The sequence below is a fragment of the Rhineura floridana genome, chromosome 14 (genome assembly GCF_030035675.1).
Source record: "Rhineura floridana isolate rRhiFlo1 chromosome 14, rRhiFlo1.hap2, whole genome shotgun sequence".
In the NCBI taxonomy this organism is placed as follows: domain Eukaryota; kingdom Metazoa; phylum Chordata; class Lepidosauria; order Squamata; family Rhineuridae; genus Rhineura; species Rhineura floridana.
In genome coordinates this window covers 16382305-16409597 of record NC_084493.1, presented here as the reverse complement: position 1 = coordinate 16409597, position 27293 = coordinate 16382305, and the positions used below count along the sequence as shown (strand labels likewise).

Below are 27293 nucleotides of genomic sequence, written 5' to 3'. Positions count from 1 at the left end.
GAACATGCTCTTTTTATTTATGTATTTTTGAGGAGGAGGATGATTTGGAATTATCACCCTACCAACTCATGAAATCTCAAATTCCATTGATGCTCCTGTCCTTTTCATAATGGTTGAAAGATCTACGTACATTTATCCTGAAGAAAAAAAGGTTAAGGGGAGACATGATAACTGTCTCTGAATATCTGAAGGTCTGTCACTCAGAAGATGGAGGAGGCTCGCTTTCTGTTGTTCCAGAGGGCAGGATGAGAATGAACGGACAGCAATGACAAGGAAGCCAATTTCAGCTAAACTTCAAGAAAAACTTCCTGGCAGTAAGAACTGCTCAACAGTAGAACAATCTGCCTCAGAAGGTGGTGGACCCTGCTTAGAACCATAGGATCATAGAGTTGGAAGGGGCTATAAGGCCACTGAGTCCTACCCCCTGCTCAATGCAGGAATCCAAATTAAACCATACCCGACAGGTGGCTGTCCAGCTGCCTCTTGAATGTCTCCAGTGTTGGAGAGCTCATCACCTACTTAAGTCATTGGTTCCATTGCCATACCACTCTAACAGTTAGGAAGTTTTTCCTGATGTTCAGCCAAAATATGGCTTCCTGTAACTTGAGCCCATTATTCCGTGTCCTGCACTCTGGGACAATTGAGAAGAGATCTGGCCCTCCTCTGTGTGACAACATTTCAAATCCTTGAAGAGTGCTATCATATCTCCCCTCAGTCTCCTCTTCTCAAGACTAAACATGCCCAGTTCTTTCATTCTTCCCTCATAGGGCTTAGTTTCAAGTCCCCTGATCATCCTTGTTGCCTTGTTATTTAAACCTGTTCCAGTTTGTCTGCATTCTTCTTAAAGTGGGTGTTCAGAACTGAATGTAGTACTCAAAATGAGGCCCAACCATTGCCAAATAGAGGGGAATTCTTTATGAGATTTGGAAACTATACTTCTGTTAATGCAGCCTAAAATAGCTTTGGCCTTTTTTTGCAGCCACAGTGCACTGTTGGCTCATATTCAGCTTGTGATCAACAACAATGTCTAGATTCTTTTCACATGTAGTATTGCTGAGCCAGGTATCCCCCATCTTATAACTATGCCTTTGGTTTCTTTTTCTTAGGTGTAGAACTTTGCACTTATCCCTGTTAAATTTCATTCTGTTGTTTTCAGCCCAATGCTCCAGCCTATCAAGATCTCTTTGAATTTTATTTCTCTCTTCCAGGGTATTAGCTATCCTTCACAATTTTGTATCATCTGCAAATTTGATCAGCATTCCTTGCACCTTCTCATCCAAGTCATTAATAAAAATGTTGAAGAACATTGGGCCCAGGACCGAGCCCTTTGGTATCCCGCTCATTACCACCTCCCAGTTTGAGAAGGAATCATTGATAAGCACTCTTTGAGTATGATTCTGTAGCCAAATGTAGATCTACCTGATAGTTGTTCCATCCAGCCCACATTCAGCTAGCTTGCTAATCAGAATATCATGGAGCCCTTTGTCAAAAGCTTTGCTGAAGTTGAGATATATTATGTCCACAGCATTCCCATAGTCTACCAGGGAGGTTACCTGATCAAAATGAGATGAGATTTGTCTGGCAGGATTTGTTCTTGATAAATCCATGTTGGCTTCTAGTAATCACTGCATTGTTTTCAAGGTGCTTACAGACTGACTGCTTTATAACCTGCTCCAGACTTTGATGTCAGGCTGACTGGTCTGTAGTTCCCAGATTCCTTCCTTTTGCCCTTTTTGAAGATAGGGACAACATTAGCCCTCTTCCAGTCATTTGGCACTTCACCCATCCCCCACGATTTCACAAAGATAATAGACAGTGGTTTTGAGAGTTCTTCAGCTAGTTCGTTCAATACTCTAGGATGCAGTTCACTGGACCCTGGAAAATTGAACTTGTTCAAAGTGATTAGGTATTCCTTGACCATTTGTCTATCAGTTTCAAGCTGCAATCCTGCCCCTTCTACTTCTCATTGCGCAGGAGGATCATAGGCCCTCTTTTGGAAGAAGACTGAGCCAAAGTAAGAATTGAGCTCTTCTGTCTTTTCTGCCTTTCCTGCCTTTCCTGGAGGTATTTAAACAGAGGCTGGATGGCCATTTGCTAAGGATAATGCAGTTGCATTCTGAACTGGGCAGGATGATGGGGTCAGACTAGATGATCTCCAAGATACCTTCCAAATCTAAACTTCTGTGATTCCCCTGTCTTTATTTCTATAACCAAGCTACTTAGTCCTGCCTTCAGTGGTGGCATTCAGTCCTCACCGCACACAGCCAGATGCACTCTTCAAATTCACATTTTTCTTATGTCTTCCATCCTCTTTATCACTAGGGAGAATATATTACAATAATTTCTTTGATCAGAACCAGGAACAAAAAGAAATTGAGGGGAGAGCTGTAGCTCAGCGGTACAGTATCAGTTTTGCATGCATAAGGTCACTAAAGAGGTACTTCCTGTGGCAAGACTCCTATGCATGCTGTCATGCATGCTGCCAAGATCTCCTTGGAGGAAAGGCAGCACATAAAATAAATAAATAAATATCTTAGGTGCCTGTCATTTCATGGCAAGTGAATCCCAACCAACTTGGACTTCTGACTAGACATGCTTAGGATTACTTTATAAAACTGCAATGAAAAGTCACCATCAATGCACAAGATAGCTGAGTCAAAGGGCAAGCTCATAAAACTGTGGCTCAGAGGTGGAGCATCTGCCTTGCATGCAGAAGGTCCCAGGTTCAATCCCCAGCAACTCCAGATACAGCTGGGAGAGACTCTTGCCTGAAACCCTGGAAAGCCACTGCCAGACATTGAAGACAATACTGAGCTAGATGGACCAGTGGTCTGATTCAGTATAAGGCAGCTTCCCATGAATACAACTCTGTTTAGCATAGGAAGGGCATTCCTCCCTTGGGCAGACAAACCACCCACCGGCATGGGCTGATCTAGAGTGCCAAAGGTTCTCGACATCTGTTATTATATATAGTAACAATGATGGGGAAAGAAATGCAGAGCTGCCATTGTCAGTAGGAGTCCTACTGAAGGGAAGAACCCAACCTCAGTGGTAGAGCTTTGCATGCAGAAAGTCCCAGGTGTAGGAATGAATGAATGAATGAATTCCCAATGGCTACATGCAAACACTGTTGGATGAGGTTTTAAACTGGTCACATGCACACACGCCTCAGTGCAAATCACCTAATATCTTAGGGCTTGGTGATTCTTGGCTAAACCTCATTTTTGGTTAGATGAGGGGAAATGAAGAAAACTGTTCTTTACCTTATGCTTGATCTCTGGTGACTCATTTGCTGTTGCTATCAAATTTTTATCCTGCCCTCCTTCCCAAAGGGAGCCCAGGGCAGCAAACAGGTGACAAAGTACTAAGTATTTTAGCATGTGTTTTAAATTGTTTTTATATTGTTTTAAATTTTAAAATTGTGTTTTAAATTGTTTTTAAAATATGTGTTTTAAATTGTATATTTGTTTTAATGTTTTTGATTGCTGTAAACCACCCAGAGAGCTTTGGCTATGGGGCGGTATACAAGTGCAATAAATAAATAAATAAATAAAGTACTAAAACCATCTTTAAAACATCTTTAAAACAATTCCAGTACAGATGCAGACTGGGATAAAGGTATCATAAGAACATAAGAGGAGCCTTCTGGATCAGGCTAGGTGCCCATCTAGTCTAGCATCCTGCTGTCACAGTGGCCAACCAGGTGCCCGTGGGAAGGCTACAAGCAGGATCTGAGCACAAGAGCACTCTCCCCTCCTGCTGTTTCCAGCAATTTGTATTTGGAAGCATGCCACCTCCCGCTATGGAGGCAGAGCATAGCTATCATGGCTGGTAGCCTTTTCCTCCATGAATCTATCTAATCTTCTTTTAAAGCCATCCAAGTTGTTGGCCATCACTGCCTCTTGTGGGAGTAAATTCCATAGTTTAACTATGTGCCTTGTGTTGTGAGAGAGGGGGAAAAACTTCTGTATCCACTTTCTCCATGCCATTCATAATTTTATACACTTCCATCATGTCACCTCTTGCTCGCATATCTATTGAAAAGGGTTGTTGAAAGAGGAGGTTCTTCAGTAGGTGCCAAGATGAGTTGTTGAAGGGTGTATGTGTTGCTTGTGTGAATCTTATGCTTATGCATGTCCCCCTGAATTAGTGCATGTGCGCACAACAGAAATGGAGAAACTGTGCCCCTCCAGATGTTGTTGGAATCCCATCTCTTATCATCTCCAGTCAGCATTGCTAATAGTCAGGGATAATGGCAGTTGTAGTCTAGCAACATCTGGACGGCCACCATTGCAGGTGTACAGGGCCTTGCAGATGAATCAGTTCTGCTATGAATCCTCTTCACTGGCATACATGCAAACTTATGATGGGAGCCCATCCCATATTAATAGTACACTCTGTTATCCAAGTGTGGATCTTAATGTAGCCAAAATGGCACTACCCACACATGAGAGGAAGGTATCAGCAGGCCTAGGGGAGCCCCAAGATTTGCAAATATACAAAGAAAATACTCTACAGGGGAGAAAGAGTTATCAAAAACAGCCCAATGAGGACTGAGCAAGCATGTCCATTGGTCACAGAATTTCAACTGACTGGCGGTTGTGAGGGGATGGAATGGAGTATCATGGAAGAGGGCATGACTGGCTGGCTGGCTGGCTGAAACTCTGAACAGGAGCATTCCACACTGCGACATCCTGTTGCAGGCCTTACTTGTCTTTATTTAAAAGCAACAACTGGAAGAGAGAGAGAGAGAGAGAGAGAATATAAATTTAAAAACTATACTTAAAATTTATCATTTCCTGCAATAAAGAGAAATGTTATTTCAGTAGCAGAAAATGCCTGTCTGCTTGATGTTTTTTCAGGCAACCGATTCAGCTCAGCTATGTAGTTCTGTTTCTTTCTTCCCCACAAATGTGCACTGTGTCTTACCAATGGATCCTTCCTGAATGCGGTTTATGACCAAGAGTATTAGAGGAAGTCTGAGCTCTGGGCTTTTTGTTCTGGGCTCCAGATGCTCTGCTACTTCTCCCCTCCTTTCTCTCCTACCCCTTTGCCTACAGAGCTACAGGGCATGTTGCAAAGCACAATTCCAGTGAGGTCCTAGCCAGCCATCAATTTAATTTGCTCAGAGCCTTAAATTTGCATCTATACATATAAATTAGCATAGGCACATTTTATGCAAATCTGTGTCGTAGCCCACAGCCCTGACTCTTGTTAAGTACTTTGCAACACTCTTGCTTATGACAATGAAACTGAATATTTGTCTTAAAGCCATTTTGAAATGCCATAATTACATGAATGAGCCAATCCAATTGATAAAAGCACCAGCAGAGCAAGCATCTATAACAGGGCAAATAATGTCATTTCCCTGCTCCTCTCTGAGATCTGTTGGAACAGCAATACCTTATGTTCCTTTAGCATTCTCCCCCAAGACTCTGGTCCTCATTGACTTTTTATTTGGGGGGAGCATTTCACAAAGGAGTTGCTGCTCTTAAAAAGGCCCTCTGGATAACAGAGGACTATTTTCTTTCAGACAGAGCAGGGAGCCAGACTACCATGCAGTGGAAGATCCACACTCTCTGCCCTCACCCCCAAGCAGCTGCCCAGATGCTGATGGAACAATATCAAGAAGCTAAAGCAATGATGTCAAGAGGGGGAGAGAGAGCTCAGAAAAGGGAGGTCCCTGTGCTGTGCATAGGGATGTGCTAGAATTCCACCCAATTTGGATTTGGTACCAAATTTTCCATTAAGTTGCTTATTCTCTATCATTGCAGATTGGATTTTTATGTAACAATTTTCTGCAGCTATTTCTGAAGGTATTGATATTAAGAATATGATTTTATTGGTATTTCCATTCAAACTGTTGATATTAATATCAATGTTTTTTGCGAGGGAAAAAATTTGATTAAAGCAGTGGTTTGTGGACAAAGAATGAACTCTAATTGATACCGGCCTGTTAGGCTGACAGAATGCTTTTGGACCGGCACTCATATATATACTCATTCAATGATGGACACAAGCAGGAGCAGCTGCAAGTTTGAGGGTGAACCCTGGCAAAGGGCCTTCTGGGTCCTTCCTTCATCACTGCATCCAGAGCGAGCTTTAATGCTGGTGCAGCAGCCATGATGATGTGATCTGCCAGCTTCCCACACTGCCAGAGGTACTGTGTGTAATTAAAATAGTAACCCAGCCACACAGTACAGGGGGCAGGCACTGATGGGATACTGGAGCGCTAGCATTTGCCTAAAGGTTAAGCTTGGCGCCAGTGGGCAGCCAGGTTGGGCATTGGCCAAGGGCCTCTGGGGCTGAGGTTTGGCAGGTGCAGCTCCCACTCTGCAATCTGTGCTAGCATTGTGTCATGGAGCGTGCACCTCACAAACTGATGCTGGTGTGGATCGTGGAGCAGAAGCCACCCTCCCAGAAAACACTCCCATCACCAGCATGGGCTGGCCGAACCACTTTCTGCATTGCTGCATCAGTGTTCTGTGCATGCACGTGTGCCATCACCTAAGACGGCAGAGGGGGTGTCAACATGCCCCTGCTGCCATCTTGGGTGATGGCAGGTGTGCACACTTAGTGCACTAATGCACTGATGCGGCCAGGCCCATTTAAGCCCCCAATGGTCTGATTCCAGCCCTGCAAGGATGGTAGGTGCTGATGCCAGCCCTGCACACAAGTATATACCTACAATTGTGTCCACATCTGGTTTGCCAGTTTTGCCCATATTGAATAGGAAGTTGGTTCATTCATGATACGCATGGGGCTGAAGCCCATGGTAGTCCTATTCAGAGTAAACCAATTGAAATGAATGCACCTGAGTTAGTCATGCTCATTAACTTCACTGGGTCTACTCTGAGTAGGATTAGCATTGGATACAGCCCATTGTAATCTTTCACTGCCTTGTGGCATCAAGTGTTTATCTGCATGGAAATGGTACTGTCGGGCAGGATTTTGAAGCAGAGGTTGAGGGCCCCAAATGCAGCAGCCCCCCCCCCTTAGGGACATAGGAAGCTACTTTCTACCACCAGCCCTTTGTTTCATCTAGTTCAGTATGTCCTAAATGGACTGGCAGTGGCTGTCCAGACAGCCTTGTTAGGCAGAGCAGCCGCATTTCTGGTTGGGACAATTTGGTGGGGGGAGGCATATAGCTCCAGCCAATCCTTTCCCCCACTGGAGAGGATGTGAGGGCCGGGCCGGAGAAGGAGAAGGGACAGGCAGTGACCTTCCCCCTCACTCCTCCTCCATGCAGAGCATGTTAACTTACTCTGATGGGAGACTGCTGCTAGGAGCACATGACCAACAAGAGTGTAGCACCACTCTTAAAACAGCTGCACTGGCTGCCCATCCACAACTGAGCCAGGTTCAAGGTCCTTGAATTTATTTACAAAGCCCTGAACAACCTTGGCCCAGGGTATTTTAGGGACTGATGAACCCTTATATCCTAGCTTGATCACTGAGATCATCTGCAGAAGCGGCTTTGGTCGTCGAGCTGGTGAGGCTCATTTAACATCGACACAAAATCGAGCCTTCAGTGTCATCGGCCCAGTTCTCTGGAATGCTCTGCCAACAGAGATTCAGCAGGCACCTCCTGCTTTAATTTTTAAGCACTTGCTGAAAACCTTCCGCCAGGCTTATGCAGTACATTAAGAAGTGTCCTTTTGGGGTAGCTGACCTTTGTTTTTGTTGTATTTTTAATGTTTTTACTGTATGGTTGTTTGTTTTGCTTTGCACTTGTAAACTGCTTTGAGGTTTTAACAAAATAGCGGTATACAAATGTGTGTGTGTGTGTGTGTATAGTTGGCTATGTAAAGGTCACATTAACAGAAAATTTAATATGAACACCAGGAATTTAAATGACTGGCATAATTTTTGTTTCATTAAAAAAAAGGGTGTTAAGAATAAAGTGAACAAGGGAATACCAATAGGTGTAAAACAAACAAAATAGTTTATGCTATAATTAAGAGATTAAAAACTAGTGTGGAGCTTGTTTTCTCAAAGATTCAGTTTTAATCTTGTACCACAGCAACACCAGTAAAAAAGAAAAGGTTTAGAAACCGAGTAAGAGCACATTACAATGCAACCATGGTCAAGGGTTTAGGGAGAGTGGTGTTAAGAACAACATGCATAACTTTTTTGTTGAAGTCAATGAGACTTGAGTCCTTAACTGTGTAAAATATTTACTACATAATAGACTTCCTTTTGTAAACTTATAAAAATGCTTGATAAACATACAGGAAAGCATTCTGACTGATAGGTTCATAATATCCCTTTTCAGAGAGAAAAAAACCATAGCACCTAAAAATCACACTTTAGAACAGTTGCAGCGTTTGGTTTTTCTGGGAATTAAAGCAATGTAGATTTTTTTAAAAATCAAAATTAAGGTTAGCTGTCCTTTCTTTTTCAAACACAAGAAAAACCAAAGTTGCTAAATGCTTGTGAATTTTTGAACCCTGAAAAGGCCTCATGTTGAGCTACACACATTGGGAAAATCAGAAATTAGGCCTGAATTACAGCCTCGGTGGGCAGGCAGCCAGCTAACTGTAGTGTGTGCAGCAGTGTTCTATTCCTCTAGAACTGTTTTCATCCTTTGCCAAGTACTCAAGAAAAAGAAGAAAAAATAGCCACTATGACTATGAGTATACTGAGTGCTTTAAAACAGCAAAGGGTAACTTAGGGTAGCCATTTTTTCAGATCACTTTAAGTTATCTCTTTATTTCACCCTTTAGCAACAAGCGCGCAATCATAACAACTGCAGAATAAACAAAGTCTTACTTCTTACTGCAGGCAAAGAAACATGTTTCTGTGTTGCTGGCTGTGCAGAGAGCACAACTGAAACTGACACTGAAAAGCAGAGCAAAAGAAAGTCCAAGGAGTGGAGGCTAACTCTAGCCCATAATGTAAAGTTCTAATATTTAACCCTTCAATTGTCATGTTACTATATTGCCTGTATTTTTCAGGATCGCTTAAGTAATTATAGGGTGATTGTGAGTATCAAAAATCGTCCCTCACTCGGAAAGTCTTGAGTGAGCAGACTTTTTTTTTTGGCTCTTCCAGATGAGGCTTTTGTTGTGCACTTGCCCTGCCTTATTCACTGAATTTTTCAGAGGGTCCTATTCTTAAATTGTTCCTGTTCTTAAAACAAGCTGTCATTCTTTAAATGGAGGCTGCCCCTATCTGTCATGCCACAAATTAAAAAGACAATTTTCCCCAAAAATCCAGAGGGGTGAGGGACATCTCAGGGGATGGTGTCCCCATTCCGCCCCCCCAGCTCTGACTCCAGGGTTCAGACACCCCCTGGGGGACATTTCCAGCCCTGCAGGGAGATGCTAGGAGTTGAATGTGGGATCTTCTGCATCCAAATCAGATGCTCTTTCACTGAGTTATGGCCCCTTCTCATAAGGCCATTAAGCTCAGGGCCTAAAATGACCTAAGCACGCCACTGCCTGCATGTGTGAACCAGCCAGCCTAGTTTATTCACTTTTATTATCACCTGATATTGACTCAAATGCTTCTGTGAATCCACTTCACACATTTCATCTGTGAGTCATCGAGTGTTGGATAATATGAAAATATGAGCCAATTTGTTAAGCATTCCTTGTTAGTGATGGAGTTTGGTTCCTTTAAAGAGGAAAAAGAACTAGCAGAGTTTCCCACAAAATCCATGCCTACTCAACAGTGATTCATCTGAGCAAACATCCTCTCTCCTCCACCGCCCTCTTTTTCTTTGTTGCTTGACCAGTCACCTTCTCATTTAAATCTGATCACCAGGCAAATTTTTGCTCAGTCGAAAAGTGCTTGCTGGATTCATATGTAGGGGATTGTCTACTTGGGATAAATATGTATATTTTTTTTCATGTGAGCAAAGCTTCTTAATGAATCCATAGCAGGAAATGTGTTCCCTTTGCCAAGGCTTCTTGGCACAGTCTGAGTCACGTAGTCAAATGAGCTTTTTCCAGCAAGAGACAGAAAATAAGCAGTTAAATGAAAGCATCACTTAAGCCATGTGCATAGAGTATACCTTAGGTTTTTCCCTTTTGGGGTTGTGTGTGTGTGAGCGTGCACTTTCCCCCCATCTTTTATCTTTCCTTACTACCTCCTTCCTATTTTCTCTTCTCTCCAGAGATATTATTTCATTTTCCAATTTGGGAAAGGTTTTTTAACATTTATTTAAAAGATTTTGGAGGGGGGGGGAGTCTGGCAGGTCAAGATTCATTGCAGTTGTCAGACGCCTGCTTTTGGACAGACCCAAGTTCAAACTGCAAAGCAGAAAACAAAACACTGCAGTTTAAGCATATTAATATGCAGTTATTTTCTAAACTCTGCACTCTGCAGGCAAGGACCTCCTGCAGATACCATCTCAACACGAGGTCCATTCCACACAATGTAGGAATCAAACTTAATGTTGTGGCACCTACCCTTTCGAATACTCTCCTGTTAAATATTAGACAGATGCCGCTGTTGTCTTTTTGGCAGCTAAAACAAAGACCTTCCTCTTTCAAAAAGCCTTTTAAGTACAGACCTTTATCCCAGTCTGAATCCATATTGCAAATAGTTTTTAAGATGATTTTAGATGTTTTATTTGTTTTATCATTTTCTACCCTGTGGTCCATTGAAAGGAAGGGTGGGAGATAAATTTAAGAAATAAATAAAAATTGTACAATGGCCAGAAGTGGTTCTTCCATAATCACATCTGGTCTGAAATATGGCAGGGTAGTAGTGGATGAAGGACTCTGTCCCCAAATGGTCCCAAAATAGCAACAGTAATGTTAGGATGGCACCTTACATATCACAAAAAAAGAGGGTGCTGATTTGCATAAATTGGCATAATGCCACCTGAGGCATCATTACTATAATTTAAATAGAAAAAGAACACACAATACATCTCATCATAGTGGGGAGGACTGTGTGACTCGATGACCTGTGTGCCTGCTCCATCTGCGGCCCAGGTGTCAACTGCTGATGGGCAGCTTTAAGGTTCTTGCTCTCCTGTCTTACAGTCCTTATCTTCTAAACAGCACTTGGACCAGTCATCTCTTCAAACAGAGGGTGCCTTCAAATACAGGACAACCCTCTAAAGCAATAGCTATCCTATTTAATACTTAAGGCAATATGACACACATACAGGTAAAATGTAGGACTTGAGATCACAACCTGCTGTCCCTGTTTGCAACTTTTATGCACCATTCATCACCTTCATGATTAGATAACAAGATCTCCAAGGCAGCTCACAATAGTTTTAAAACCCCACTGTCTCTTTTTCTGCACTGGCTTTACCCTGTACCAGATAATGCGGAGAGAACCTAGGCATTTGCAAGTTGTGTAGGCTTTGCTTAGAAGATCAGTTGAATGCACAAATATCAAGACCAACCCCAATTCCCCTTCTCCCCAGAACATTCACTGATTGTCTGAAAAAGCTCTCTTTCAGTAGCTTCTAGACAGGTGGTATAGAGGTCAATTTCCATTATTATTATTATTTTGCTTTTTATTTTGCAGAAGTGTTTGCAAAAAAAAAATTGTAGCTTGCTCCTTTCAGTGTTATTAATTAATTAATTAACATCCCCTAAAACCCCCCACCAAAATGTATATTTATACAGGCTCCTTCTTTGAGATCAGCCACAGAGGCAATGCCCTGCTTTTAGGACCATTATGAGCTCTAAGCAATTGAGCCTGAGGGGCAGAGCCTTTTTCGTTGTAGTAGCACAACTCTGTAACACTTTCCCCAGTGAGTTGCATGTTGGCTTCTTTTTCTAAGCCAAGTGTTGGGATCCTTTGGCTATCCAGATGTTGCTGGTCTACAACTCCCATCAGCCCCAACAAGCATGGTCAACATCCAGAGATGATCAGCAGTCTTTTTCATGGTTGGCTTACTTTCATGCTACTGCCTCCGTTTTAAGTTGTTTACAGCACAATCCTATACATGCCAACACAGAAGTAAACGCCATTTAATTTGATGAGATATTACCAGGTTTGTGTATAGGATTTGTGTCTCTCTCTCTCTTTAGAATTGCTTTCTGAATTATAGAATTATTTTAATTGTATTTTTGTATCTATGGGTAGTATTCAACTGAATCCTACTCAGAGGCCTGTCGAAATTAATGAACCTAAGTTAGTCATGTTTTGTACCTTCAGTAGGACTAGCATTTTCTACTTTATTGTAAGTCACTCTGGATATGACTGCAGAAGAGCAGGGTAATTATTTGTTGTTGCTTCTACAATAATAATAACTAATTAGAATGTTTATCATTATTAAAATCTGCAATATATGAATGAAAGTCAGCTGTGTAAGAGTTAGTGTAGCATAATGGCAAAGATCCTGAGTTGTGAGCTTAGTGAGACAGGAAAAAGACAACTTTCCTCTGCAAAACATCTGATGGTGATGATGCTGATGCTGATATGTGGGGGGGGGCTGCAAACTCCTGAGATCAAATCTCACACCAGTCACAATTCAACTGGCTCACATTATTATAGTGAATAAAATTCTTTTTACCCCGCATTTTCATTAAAAATGCTCAAGGTGGCGTGCCATTCTTCCTGAACCTGTGTCACACACACTCCACCACCACAGTATGGGGATAATACTGAGTGGCCTACCCTAGAGTGTCATGGTAAAGATTCTGGAGAGACTGTGTGTGAAGTGCTTGGAACACTCTTTCAAGGATGGAGTGTCACATCTGAGTCTCTCTCTCTCTCTCTCTCTCTCTCTCTCTCTCTCTCTCTCTCTCTCCTCCCTTTTAAAAAAAATCCTCTTGGATGGAGACATACAATCAGTTTTGTTTTCTGAATGAGCTGAAAGCTGCATAACAGAAGCCCATGGTGCACACAGGAATTTTTGTATCCCACTGTCATCTGTGGTCAAAGAGATGTGGTAGGTAGCAGATCAAAGATGACAGTGGGATGAGTGTGTGAACATCACGGAAAAGATTAATGGGGTGAGTGTGTGTATACCCCAGGAGAGGGGAACTATTGGTCTTCCTAATATTGCTGGACTACAACTCCCATCATCCTGTACCGTTGGCCATACTGGCTGGGGCTAACGTGAGTTGCAGTCCAACAACTTCTGAAGGCTACCAGGTTCCTCTCTCCCAGTGGACTCTGTGGTCAATGATGCCTCTGTCATAACAAGAGAGCCAGGTGGTGTAATGGTTAGAGTGTTGGACTAAGACCTAGGAGACCAGGGTTCAAATCCACACTCGATCATGAGGTTCACTGGGCAGCCTTGGGCCAGTCACTCATAGGGTTGCTGTGAGGATAAATTGGAGAGGGAGACTTATGAATGCCACCTTAAGCTCCTTGGCATATAAACGTAATAAATAAATAAATTCCAGTGTGGTGCTTAAAGTATCAGACTAAGACTGGGGAGCCCCACAGTTAAATTCCAACTCAGCCATGAAGAACTCACAGAGCAACCTTGAGACAGTCACTCTCTCTCAGCCCAGCCTACCTCACAGGGTGGTTGTGAGGTTAAAATGGGGTAGAGCATGAAGAAGCGTGCCTGCCACCCTTAACTCCTTTGAGGAATGGTGGGATATAAATATATAGTTTTAAATACTAACCTTTGTGGCCTGGTTTGCACAGAACATTAGCCATGGCTTAGAGTTGTAATAAGCTGTAGGAAACCTTGGTCTTGCAGTCTCCTCCCCTCAATGTGGCTGCAAAGGAGACTGGAAGCTTCCTCTTCCATCTTAGAGTTAACCATATTTCAGCATTATTGTTGTTGTTTACATTTCTATCCCGAGCTTCCTCCCAGAAGGAGCCCAGGGCGGCAAGCAAGGGACAAAATTCTAAAAATATCTTCTGTCCAAACTCTAAACTAACCTGTGGTCAATGTTAAATATGGTTGTTGAGAAATAAGCCATCATCTTGAACTATGGTTTGAAGTCTGTTTTTCTAAAAGAAGCACAAATACCCCCCCACACACACAATAGTTAACATTAGCCACAGTTTGTCAGGTTTGGCTGACACAGCAAACGCTCCAAGCAAATGTAGCTGTTCATCTCCAGCCTTAAATGTCCCCTCCCTCCATCAGTCTCCCGTTCATCAAGCTTGCATCTGACTCTCCCTTTCCTTGTTCTCCCCAGTCACTGGGTCTATCAGGTTTCCTTCGAAAAGACGGGATGCCCTACCTAAGCTGGTTATTTATTCCCAAGTACAGGAGGGCTTTCTCTTTGGCTTGATTTAATGTTTTACCCTCTAAACATTTGGATGGCAGATATAAAAAAACTCCAAGAAACAACAGGTGTTGCCCCTGTGATAATGACTAGAGTCTATCTCACACATCTTGTTTAATTGCAGTTATTAGGAAGGGGCCAGAAAAGACCTAATGTACCCTATTATGCAGTCTTTTTCCAGGCCATTCTTGAGTCCCTTTTGATTGTTTTACTTGAGGGTTCAGATAAGGCAATAACTGAGCAAGTGGCAGAATTCCTGAACTTGGCCATCCGGATTAGACCTTGCATGATTGTCAACAGTAACTAAATATTTTGAGTTGTTTATATAACCCAGTTTGTTGCTCATTGTACCCCGTGTTACTATGTAGTCTTATTTTATAACTCCCAGTATTACGTTTTATATTTGTGGTCAGTTGACTGTAAATAAAGATGATGATGACTCTCCCTTTTTTTTTGCTTCTCAAGTTAGATGGTCAAGTGGGAATGAGGTGTGTGTGTACAGTTACATGGGGGATTGTTTAAAAGAGATTTGCCTCCATCCCAACCCATGTGACCAGGATCAGCTGCAGCTCTCTCTTTCTTAATCTGGAGATAAGCACGATTATCCAAGGAAGGGCTGTTCTGAGCTTTTGTAATGGTGACAGGGGAGCTTTCGAGTTGCACTTTGCTGGCAGAGCGGAGCTTAAAGCTGTGGAATCAGATTCCAAGCGTGGCTTTGCATCTCGTTGCTCGCCGGGAACATGAGCGCAGGGCAAAGATGGGAACGGAGATGGGAGCTTTATTAGGACTTTGCTTATGAGGTGGAAAAAAAGGAAATGGGGAGGGAGGGGGGGAACAGACTTACTTTCCCAGCTTTGCAGTGAAGAGATACACAGATGGTGGACCCTGCCATCAGCATTCCTTTGGGACTGGACCCAATGTGAAGCCAGTAATTTTATTGCGCTTATTGTGCAATGATACTCTGTTGGGTTCCTGGGTTATTTGTGGTTGGCTTTTATTTATTTTTTGCAGTGGTGTCCTGTTGAGTTTCTTCATTCCCCAGTTCAGTTCAGTTTTTTTACCCCATCTAGGATGGGAAATTCAATTCAGTTCATATTTAAAGCAGACTTTCCAAAACAACATGAGAACCAAAACAGCCATCCTTTGAAATTCACACTTGTTCGAATTTTGCAATGCAGATCTCCAACCAAGCACTGTTTATAAAAATGTATATATTTAGGGAAAGTGTGCACAAAATAAATATATATTGGTGAAAATAACATAAAAATGAGTTATGAGGATAAATTGTTTGCAAAAAATGTGTACATTAGTCAAAGCTGCATAGAAAAATGTATTTATTAGAAATTCACGCTAAAATACTGAAGAATTTTCTTAAGGACTTTTTTTTAAAAAATTGCTAATTGCTGCAGAAATGTGGAGAACCAAATTTAAATTAGAAAAATGAGATACTGAGAGAACCGAAATTGACAGATCATTCCATTCCATCTTTTCTTCCTAACAAAGAGGCCAGACTAGCAATTTAGCATCACAACAACCCTGCGAGAGTTTGGGCAGCATTACAGTTAAGGGTGTGAGCTCAGGCTTTGTCTCAGCCACCCAGCTCAGTGTGTCACCTTTGCCAAGCCAGTAACACAGGTGTGGGGAATCTTTAGCCCTCCAGATGTTGCTGAACTACAACTCCTGGCATCTCTGGCCACTGACCATGCTTGCTAGGGCTGATGGGAGTTGCAGTTCAGCAATATCAGGAGGGCCAAAGGTTTCCCACACCTGCACTAACAACTTTCAAGTCCTGAATGGCTTGGAAGTTGGGTATGAAGAATATGTTTCTCCCCACATGCTTGGTCACCAGCAAACAAGTAACAGCAGGAAAAAAATAATTTAAAGTTGCTTTACATTTGTTGCTTGTCACTGAAAAATGGGCATCTGAATTAATGCTGATAATTGTGGGGAAATGTGTCGCTTGGATATTTGATTTCTATGTCTGCAATCCTAAACACAATAACCAGGGAATAAGCTCCTTTGAACCCAATGAGTTTTACTTGTGGGTAAGCATGCATAGGATTATATTGCCCAGAACTGGAATATGATGCCATACTAATTGCTATCTCTAATAGTAAACTCAGGCAATGAATGCAGACAGGATTGTAGGCAAGGTAGCTTTATGGCTTTCTATGGCTTTATGGAGCCACACTTGGAAAATCCATTCCTTATTTTCAAAAACAAAGGAATACACTGCTTAAATCATCCAGACTTGTGGGACAAAACCATACCCTGGCACACTTTTCATTGCGCAGTTTATACATAAGTAGACCTACAGGGTAGTCTTTCTAGGACATATCCTGCTGCCCTGGGCTCCTACTGGGAGGAAGGGTGGGATATAAATCAAATCAATCAATTAATTAAGACATTGTCTCAAATGGTCATGCACACAAAGTCCCCAAATTTCAGCCAGTTACCACTTACCATTTTCCTTCTGGAAACAGAAACCATCCAGAGCATAAAATGTCCCAGAAATGCATTAGGGTATATTTACTACCCCAGCCAGTGTTAGCAGATTGGGGTGGTAAAAACACCCCATTGTTTTTTCATATAAAATTGTCAATACTGGTTCAATTTGATCAGCAGCAGCCCAGTGGAACAAGAAGCAAAGCATGACCAGTGAAAAACCACAAACTCCAAGTTGTAACTGAAAAAAAAAATACACTGGTTTATTATACACAGTTTAAAGGTGCAATGAGAATACTTTTCGTTCTGCTTGCTTTCAGCAGTGTAAGTTATAGACACAGGTACAAACAGCTTTTACCGAGAAATGAAACGGACATGGCATATTTCATTCATCTTGTTCCATCATGGCTGCTGCTCTGCTCTGCTCACTTCATGTCAGTTGTTGTGTGTGTAGGCCTAACAGGGACCAAATGAATGTGCAGTGGCATCACTCATTCACATGTGTTGGGTTTAGGGATGGGGGAGGAATTCAATTCAGTTTGCGTGTAAAGCTGAAAGTACTTAATTCACACTTTCTAAAACAATGTGTGAAACGCAACCACCCTTTGAAATTTGCTCTCCTCTGAATTTTGCAGCGCAGTTCTCCTGCCAAGTAATGTTTACAAAAATGCATAAACTAAGGTAGTGTCCATACAAAATGCACATTTTAGCAAAAAATAACATTAAAATGTGTTGTAGAAAATTGTCTTGCAAAAATGTGAATATTAGGCACAATTGCATGCAAATGCATCTATTAGAAGAAATTAGCACTAAAATGCTTATGAGTCTTCATGTGAAGTTTTTTTAAAATTGCAAGCTAATATGGATAAGTGAATTTAAGAATGGAAAAATGAGAAACCAAGAGAAACTTACATTGACAGATTTGCTGATCGCTTGTGTTGACTAAAACACAAACCTGGAGCAGATCTACTGCCCCACTGGCATCGAAGCCACCAGTCTCCACTGGCAGCAGTAGCAGCTCCACATCTTTTGTGACCTCTAGTTCCACTCTGTGCCACTAGCATTTTCATGATTAAGAATACGGGTGGAGACCCCTTTTCTCAGCCTGAAGGCTACATTCCTTTCTGGACAATCTTCCAGAATCACATGCTAGTGGTGGATGGGGCCAGAGGCAAAAGTGGGTGGAGCAACAAATACAGATTTTACCTTTGAACAGTAGGTTTGTTTCTACATACACTTGCAGATTCCTGTCTGTCGTCCATCCCGACATTGTTGGAACTCAAAGACACATTGCAGCCTGGGGCAAAAAACGCTCAGTTTGCAAAGTTGGGTATGGCCTGGGGAGAATTCTGAGGGCCACAAAGTTCCCCTCCTCTGATGAAGATCACCAGCACATTCTTGCCTGTTTTTGATGAAGAATATCAACAAAAGAGAGGGACCAAATGTAGAGTAACAGCATCTGTAAATATAAAGTTAAGATATGGATGGATGTCACTGAACATAGGAAGATGCCCTTAACTGACCATTTGTCCCTCATTGTCTTCAACCTTGGGTCCCCAGATGCTGTTGGACTGCAACTCCCATAATTCTTGGGCATTGGCTAAGCTGGCTGGGGTTAATGGGAGTTGTAGTCCAAAAACATCTGGAGATCCAAGGTTAAAGAACAGTGATCTACACGGACTGGCAGCAGCTCTCTAGGCTTTCGGACAGAGGCCTCTCCCAGCCCTACCTGGAGATTGCCAGGGATTGAACCTGGGACCTTCTGCATGTAAAGCAGATGCTCTACCACTGAGCTATGGGCCCTTCACCATGGTGCCCATGTATGTGTATGTGAATGCATTTTCCATCGTTCAGAGGCAGCTCTGGAGGGGAGAGAAAAGAGTAAATCTATGCTAATCAGCACAAAGGAGCAGCTTTATGAAAGTGGGGAGAGGGGTCGTTTTCTTTCATTCACAGCATATGCTGTCAATTTGAGCTTCACCTTGTAATCTTCCAAACTGAAATTTGGCCAGTGGATTTGCATCAAGCAGCTGACCAGGAGGGAGGCTTGCCCTTAGCCTGCTTTGGAAAGCTAGCAGGCAACACTTCCAGATGACTGGGCAATGGATCAGAACTGACTCCACAGGCTTCATCCCTGCTGCTTCCTGGACAGAATCCCCTCTTGTAGTGCCCTGATTTGGATAGTGAGTTACACTCTCTTTCTCTGTCCATGGATGGTATCTCAGAAGATATTGGTCTACATTATTATTGTTGTTGTTGTTGTTATTAATTATTATTATTAGTAGTAGTATGCCTCACTATTTCTACAACAACATGAAATGGCTTGCATAAAATCAACACAGGACCAAATAAGACTGAAATTATACCTAAAAACAAAACCAGCTAACACAAACTATTAGCAATTAAAAACAAGCAGCAGTTTTAAAAACAGCAGAATGCACAACTGGTCTTTTTAGACTCTGGTCTTAATGGTCTTATTCCCCCCACCTTTTTTTGGATGGTAATGGATTGTATCCAGTGTTAGTCTCACTCAGAGTAGACCCATTGATATTAATGGACAGAACTAACTTAGATCCATAAATTTCAGTGGGGTTTCCCCACCAAAATTTAAAGCACATTCAATGCACATTTAAAGTAAAGCATGTCCCCCAAAGAATCTGGGGCAGAGCTACAATTCTCAGCACCCTTAAACTACAGTTCCCAGGATTCTTTGCAGGAAGACATGTGCTTTAAATATATGTTGGATGCCCCTTGAATGTATGGCACAGATGTTGGATACAACCCAATGTGTATTACTAGCTACAGCATGTGGTAAGTTAGAGCTGCTGTGTTTGGGGTCCTGCCTTCCTGCTTATACTGTTGAGTGGGCCCTGGATGCTCTGCCCCAATGCCCTGACCCGATGGCACCACTACGCACAAGGAGAGACTGTCAGGCATGGGGTTGCATGCTTTCCCCTCTGGCTCCCATTTCTCTGGCCAGCCTTAACCAGTCGTCTCATTTGTTACCCAAAGTGTCTCCAAGGAAGCCAACTTTAGTGGGATTGTGTAACAAAATAAGGTGAAACAAAGCCACATGTTCTGCAGGGTTCTGTCTTCCAAGAGCAGCCAGCCAGATGCTCCTATCATTATGGAGATTGCTGCTGGTTTTCTTTTTTCCCCTTTGATATTCAAAGGCAGGAATTAGGGATTTCAGGCCTGGGAGCCAAAGGTGGCCTTCGAGGCCGCTCTATGTGCCCCTTGGAACTCTCCCTGGCCACAACCCTTGCTGGGTCTACTTTGCGTCCCAAGTGTTTTGCCTGGCTACAATGTGTCCTTCAGCTGGTGTGCCACATCCCTGCTTTTAGCCCCTTGCTTGCTTGGATGGGGGACAGAGAGGGGTATGTGTGACCGTGTGTAGAAACTACCCTACTGTACAAAGGCCAAATATGCCCGCTGCTGGCAGGTGGTTCTCGGAAGGTTGCCCAGAAAGGAATGCAGCCTTCAGGCTGAAAAAAGTTTCCTCATCCCTGTTCAAAGGTATGCTGCCCCTCAATGTAGGGGTTGCATGGAGCTACCAGGTCTTGCAACAGCTGTTGATCCGGTCGCCCATGAATGCATCTAGCTATACTTGCCTGGACTTATTATAATTATAATTATAATTAATTAATTTGTATCTCGCCCTTCCTCTCAGCAGGAGCCCAGGGCGGCAAACAAGGCACTAAAAACACTTTAAAACATCATAAAAACAAATCTTAAAATACGTTAAGACAAAACAGCATTAAAAACATTTTAAAAACTTTTTAAAAAAGGGTTAAAAACATTATTAAAATATTAAGCAATTCTGACACAGACTTACTGCCTCCTTGATGTCTGGCAGATGAATGCATGGCTGGGTGGTGGGAAGACCATTGTGGTTTAAGGGAATGCAACACAACCAGCAGGATTTTTATATCTGTGGTGGCCTATGTAGCATATTTGCTTGATGACGTGGTCATTGTGTGATAAACATGTATGCGTGAAACTGGCCTATGCTTCAGTCCAGGGGTGGGGAATCTCAGACCCAGGGCCCAATGCGGTCCTCCATGTCTCTCTGTCTGGCCCTCTGGACTTTCCCCAGGGCACCCCCTCCACTGGTCTTGCTTGGCACCCTCCTTGGTTTTTTTTGCTGGGCTGAAATGTGCTTTGAACACCAATAATGCCTCATGCTTATTTGGATGAATGATAGAGAAAGATGGGTGAATGTGTGTAGAAAGTAGCCTATTCCACAAATGTAAAATTTACATTCATTGTTCTGGCCCCACTCACCACTGGCATGTGGCCCTTGGAAAGTTGCCCAGAAAGGAATGTGGTCTTGGAGCTGAAAAAGGTTCTGAACCCTTGCCGTAAGCCTTCTGGCCTCATAACGAGGTGGCCCTGCAGATGTGGCTGGACTACAGCTCCTGTCATCTCTGACCATTGGCCCTGCTGGTTAGGGCTGGTGGGAGCTGGAGACTAACAACATCTGGAGGGCCACAGGGTCCCCATCCCTGTGTTACGATATCAGTCTCGACTCTACCCACCTCATTTACAATGTGAGGACAGTAACGTCATCTTATGTCATTCCCAGTGTCTAAGACCCCCCGAGACTCTGGATCACCAGACCCCTGGTCATTCCAAAATAGGATTATTCCTAAGAGGCTTGAGGACCGGCACACCTTTAAAATGTAGAATGAGTTGCAAGCTTTGTATGCTGTGTCCTGTCCCTTTCACTGCATTGGACCCACACATCCCACCTTCTCAGGACAGGCCCTTGGGCCCTCTGCATTGCCCCCCACGTAGCCCTGACGTCACCCCTGCGTGCCCATTTAAGCCCTAGCACAGTAAAAAGCAGCCCCCTTCCTGGTTGCATTCCATTCTGGGGGCGCTTTGGCTTTTGCTGTTTGTGGGTGCCCAGGATGGGATAGGTCAGTACGTGGCCCCTCTCCCAGCTCCTCTTCTCCACGTTGCTGCCGCCGCCAGAGCCTCGCCTCCTTCTCCCTCTGCATAACGCAGGCAAGGCTTCCGCCTGGGGCCCTGCCCTGAGCTGTTGCTAGGAAGCCGTTAGCCGAGGCTGAGCTATGCAAGGGAACAGCCTGGCCTGTCAAAATGTCTGAGATAAACCATAGGCCAGACCCTCTACAGCTGGGCTCAGGCATGCCTCAGCTCTTGTCTGGGGCCTGGGAATGGCTCAGGCCTGTGAGGTTCAAGGGCAAACTTGCTATTCATTAGTGTGTGTGGGGGTGGTGGTAGTCCTTGACATTCCCTCTCTTTCTCCTCTTCCCCCTTCTTGCGTTTTGTGTCTCTGCCTCCCCCAACTCCTGTCCTTCTTTTGATGCATTCCTGGGTGCCACTGCTGAAGCTACTCCCTCCACTTCTCAGCAAGCCCCCACCCTCTCCCATGCGTAACCCTCCCCGGGAGACAAGGCAGAGATGGAGAACAATGACCCAAGGAGGGCTATTCAGACAAGGAGGCCCCAGACAGACTCCCTGTCTACCTCCTTTGCCTTGTCTGCATCCCTTGAAGTTCCCTCTGTGCGCCCCATATTTGTGGCCTCTCCTCTGAACCCCCTTCCCATTTCCGTGAGCGCATCTGCCAGCGAGAGATTAGGGCCTCGCTTGACTTTGGATTTCAAATCACTGATGTCCTTATTATCTTGATATTTGCAGGAAATTGTAATTTGAGATAAGAAAATGTCAGCTGCGTGTTTGCCCCCACCCCCTCTGCCTCCAAAGAAGCCCCCCAAAAGCACAGGGAAACTTCTTGCTTATAGTAAAAAAAATGTAAATGATTGCCTTGGAGGAGCTTTAACTCAGGACAAGCGAAGGAGCTAGCAAAAACCTTGTGTGTGCGTCCTATACACACACACACAGCTCCAGTAATGACGATAAAACATGCTGTGTAGGCATAACACTCTGAAGCTCCCTTTCTTTCCCTCTCTGAATGGAATATTTCTTACCTTTTTAGCATCTGAGGCTCCCTGTAATTATCCAAGACAAACAGCATGCACAATTGGTTTAAAATGATATTTTTCCCCCACCCCAGGCCCCTGGAGCAGAATGGAGGTGTAATTGTGCTAAGGAGGTAGCAGGTCTTGAGCCAGGGAAAGGGTATGAAAAGCCCTGATTTGCATAAATAGCATGTGTCTCTACAAAAAAAAAAAGAAAGAAAAGAAAGATATCAGGGGCCTGCAACATTCAATTGAGGCTGCAGAGGGGGGTGGAAAAGGGTGGGTTGGTGGAAAAAATTGACAGTGAAAGGGGTTTTGCTAAGTAATACCCTGGCGAGATTAAATTGTCCAGAAAGTTTCTCCCCATGTGTTGATGAAATGGTTGATGGGGTGAGGCGAAGGAGGAGGGACAGAGTCCCTCCTTTCCAAAGAGCATGAATAGAAAATTTGGCAAAGGGAAAGAATCCGATTAAGCAGAAAAATCCTTGACATTTTATTTATTATGATTATGTGTGCGCGCACACACACACACACCTACCTCTTGGTCAAAACTTACCATCTCCAGTTTGGTGCTGTGCAGGGCTAGAGGAGAAATTCAAATCAATTCGCATCTAACAGCAAACTTACCTACTTCGCACTTTCTGAAACAATACGCAGACTGAAACACAGATATCCTTCGAAATCTGCACTTCTCCAGATTTTGCCATGTAGTTCTCCAGCCGAGTAATGGGCACACAATGCGTGTACTTAGGTAAAGTGTGATTGCACGTATTAGCCGAAGTAACATACCAAAATGCATTACATCAGGGGAAATTGCCTTGCAAAAACATGTATATTAGGCAAAATTGTGTACAGAAATGTATATACTATGAGGAATTTGCACTACAATGCTGGTGAATAGAGGACTTTAGAAGCAATTCCCAAAATGCTGTGGAAATGAGGTGAACTGAACTTAAGACTGGAAAAATGAGAAACGAAGGGTAACCAAAAACTGACAGATTTCTGTGCTTTAGGGTTTTTTTTTAATATATTTATATCCCACCTTTCCTCCAAGGAGCTCAAGGTGGTGGACAAACATGGTTCTCCCCCTCATGACAATCCTGTCAGGTAGGTTAGGCTGAGAGACAGTGACTGGCCTAAGGTCACCCAGTGAACTTCATAACCAAGCGGGGATTTGAACCCTGGTCTCCCAGGTCCCAGTCTGACACTATAACCACTACACAACATGGTTACTATCCAAGTCCAAACAGAATCGCAAGCTTTACCAGAACATTCAGTTGCTATGTGACAATAACAGTTCTCTAACAATGACAAGGAGAATTTCTTCTTATTCAGGGTCTCAGATAAGAGGCAAAGGTGGGTTGATTGCAGTGATTTACAGTAAAGTAAAAGGCAAGTGTATCTGTACAAATCCACCCATCCTGTCTGAAGATTATTTTCCAGCAGGGTGGAGATTAGGCTTGTGTTTTGACAGATTCCAGTGTGGTCAACAACACAGCAAAGGGCTTTCAATGGATCATTGTGTTTTTTTTCTGTCTCCCATCCCTCCCCCAGCCTGCCAACCATCAATAAAACATGAAATAAAAACATGTCCACCTTTTGCAAAGAGCCTTGGCATTTTGAAAGCCACCTTTGCAAAAGGAGAAGTTAAAACAGAGATGGCTCTCCCTCTCAAGTCGCTGGGCTCCCTTTTATTTATTCAGGGGTGCCAATGTGCAAACTTTCTAGGATGGCAGATGGCAGAGCTTCTTGTTCATGGGGTGGGGGTGGCTGGATGCCGGGTGTCTCTCCTACCAATTAGTGCTCCCCTCTTTTTGATTTGCACAGTAGAGGAAACCTCCCCCCCACACACACACACTCTTTGCTCACAAGGTAGCGGTTTTGAGCAAAGGAGCAGGTGCTCCTATCTTCAATTTGGCATTGGTTCCCTCCACTTATATCACTTGAACTCTGGGATGGGATTTCCAGAGCAGCTGCTGCTCTGGCAGTCTGCGGCAGAAGAAGCATTTCCTGCTTGTCAGCATGAGCTCAAGGCACATCCTATGCTACAAGTGGATATCGGTTTTATACCAGTTTTATTGCAGTGGAGGCTGGACCATCAGGGTGAGTGGGGCACTGCCCCACCAACCTCATTCTGCTCTCAGCCAACCTCCACCTGTCTGCCTTCTTAACTTGCATCGAGACCTAGGGGTGACCCTGCATACCAGCTTCCTCCTCGTCCTCCGTCTCAGTGTTGCCCCTTGTAGAAAACAGCAGGGAGTAGGATGGGGACAAAGGTAGAATGAGTTGGCTCTGCCTGTCATTGTCTGTGGCTCCACATACTGTGGGCCTCCTTGCCTTCTGCCCTATCAGTCCAATGGGCTCCAACCACCACTGGTTTTATGACTTTGGGATTGTAGTCAGTGGAGACCGGTGGCTCAGATGTCAGAGGGGCAGTGAATCAGCTCTGGGTTTTAGTCTGCACTTTCCAGAAGCTGTCCAAGGAGTTGAAAGTCACCAGTCTCCACTGATTGTAGTGGTGAAGAGGATGCTTTAGAATGCACTTTGGGGGATCCCGAGCCCAACATTACTATTGGATCTTGTTCAGCTTTTATTTTGACAAAGTATACATCAGGCTATAAGGAGATCTAAAGCTGTCATCTGCATGATAGTCCCCATATATGTTTTGATGAAGTTCAAAATAAGATGCAATATGTCTAACAACTGAAGTATTTGGAGGCCAACTTCTTGAGGAGTTTGAAGATGCTGTTATATTGTTACATATAGTGACTATCACTCATAGACATACATACATACATACAGATAGATGTTTCACATGCAGTCTTGGTTGTCCATTCATAAATCATTTTTATATGATTTTCATTGTTTTCTGGGTTCCTTTGACTTTGTCTTCTTTTGCATAATTGGAGAACTTCTCATTTGCTTTGGTTGAATAGGAATCAAACCACGATGAAATTTTTGCCATGGCATAAAATGATACGGGCAATTTATTGTGTTGTCATTTCGTTTCAGAAGAGACTATGTTAACGAAATGAATAACTACTGTTTTCTTGTTGTAGATTCTTATGATGGAGAATTTCAAGAACTTGGAAAACAATTTATTGGTCGAGTTTACTACAGACGAAGGCACACCTGCTTTTCCTGTTTCACATGGACCTGATTTTTAAAGTGGCTGTGTTTGGGATGCCCTACACAGAGAGAACTTTCTTGAGACTCCCAGCTTTGCATATTCTGGATTGCCTAGTGAGATGGGGAAACTGAACCAGAAAGTCCCTCTCTCACCATGTAAATCAAGCAGTGTTCATTCTCCATCTTTCTAGGGTCTACCCTGCCTTGGATCAAACATGGAAACTAGAAGCTTCCCCTGAATGCTTTGAACAGCTGGATGCTGAAAGAGAAGTGTCTGAATTGTGAACTCTCTTATCTGTAGTCACTGATGTCATTAAGAGGGATATGATATCACTGAGATGGCTTGTGACTCATTGGAGATAGACATACAGCTGGGGGACATAATTTCACCTAGGATTGCTCAGCCTTTTTGGCACAGGCATCAGAAAATGAACAAACAAAGACAGTCTTTCCAACTTTCTACCTATTGGAGACATGTCATTTCCACATTGACTTGGCTAGCACAGAACACCAGCCCATTGCAAAAGGTTCTAGGCATGTTCTTGGTTGCAAACTCAGTTCATCTAGGGCACTATGTAGGCCTATTAAGCCTCACTGTTGGTCCTGAAGAGTGTGCTCTAGAATTCACCAAGGAGTTCCCCATGGCTTTGAATTTCAGGGGGAAAGTCAGTAGTGATTGGGAAGCTTGTCTGCTGTTACTGATCATCTTAACTCAGGAACCCTGGGGCTCTCCAGAACACAAACAAGCACTGACCTATGCTTCAAATTCAAGACCACTTACCATAGATTAGTTAAATCTTTAACCAGCCTGTCTATGACCTACTTTTACAGGTGCACCAACAATACTCTCCCTTTTGGTTGGGCTCCCCACTGACATATGGAAGCAACAATTTATTTTATTTTGTCCCATCCTTCCTCCTAGGTGCTCAGGATGGTTTCATAGTTCGCTCTGCCCCCATTTTATCCTGACAACAACTCTATGAGGTAGGTTAGGTTGAGAGGGAGAGAGCTTGAGTGTACTGTCCAGAGTCAAGCTGGTTGCCTGGCTCAAAGCACTGACGGCCAGCATTGGTGACCCCCCCCCATGAAGATGTGTCAAGTATAGTGGAGAACAGCCACATGACCTTGCTTACCCATGCAATTGGAGCTTTCGATACGTTACTGGTGGGATATGGACCTTTACCATGGAGACGCCATTTTTGGAAGCTGCCACACCACACATAAAAACTCAAGTTGGGCCTAACTTATAATGTCGTTAAAGATCAGGAAAGGACATGGGCACTTAACTGTTTCTGAGTACAGAATAGGGATGGATGGACAAATCAGTCTATTGCCTGCACCTGTAAATTTCACATTTTATAAAATAAAATACACGTGTAAACTTATCTCAAATGTGTGCTTTTCTAAACCCATTTTAGCTTAAAATGAATGGCTTTGTTATTGTTTTAGCCAAAAACTGTCTTGCAAAATTTGGAGAAGAAGAACATTCAACATTCATCTGGAAAGTTCAGATCAGGTCATTTTCAGAATGTGCTTCAGAATGCACTAAAAGAATTCCTCAGGCATCTCTAGTACAGAACAAAAGGTTGACAGTCTCTATAGGTTG

General features: G+C 43.3%; 1 long non-coding RNA gene and 1 other non-coding gene across 2 annotated transcripts in view; one reads left to right on the top strand and one right to left on the bottom strand.

Moving 5' to 3' along the window:
- Positions 1 to 27072, top strand: part of LOC133369775 (uncharacterized) — a 58015-nt gene extending 30943 nt beyond the window's left edge. The window contains exon 3 of the long non-coding RNA XR_009758977.1: positions 25618 to 27072. This is a non-coding gene — a long non-coding RNA (uncharacterized LOC133369775). The remainder of the gene's footprint in view (positions 1 to 25617) is intronic.
- Positions 18344 to 18416, bottom strand: TRNAV-UAC (transfer RNA valine (anticodon UAC)). The gene has a single exon. It is a non-coding gene; the product is annotated as a tRNA-Val (tRNA).
- Positions 27073 to 27293: the final 221 nt, after the last annotated feature.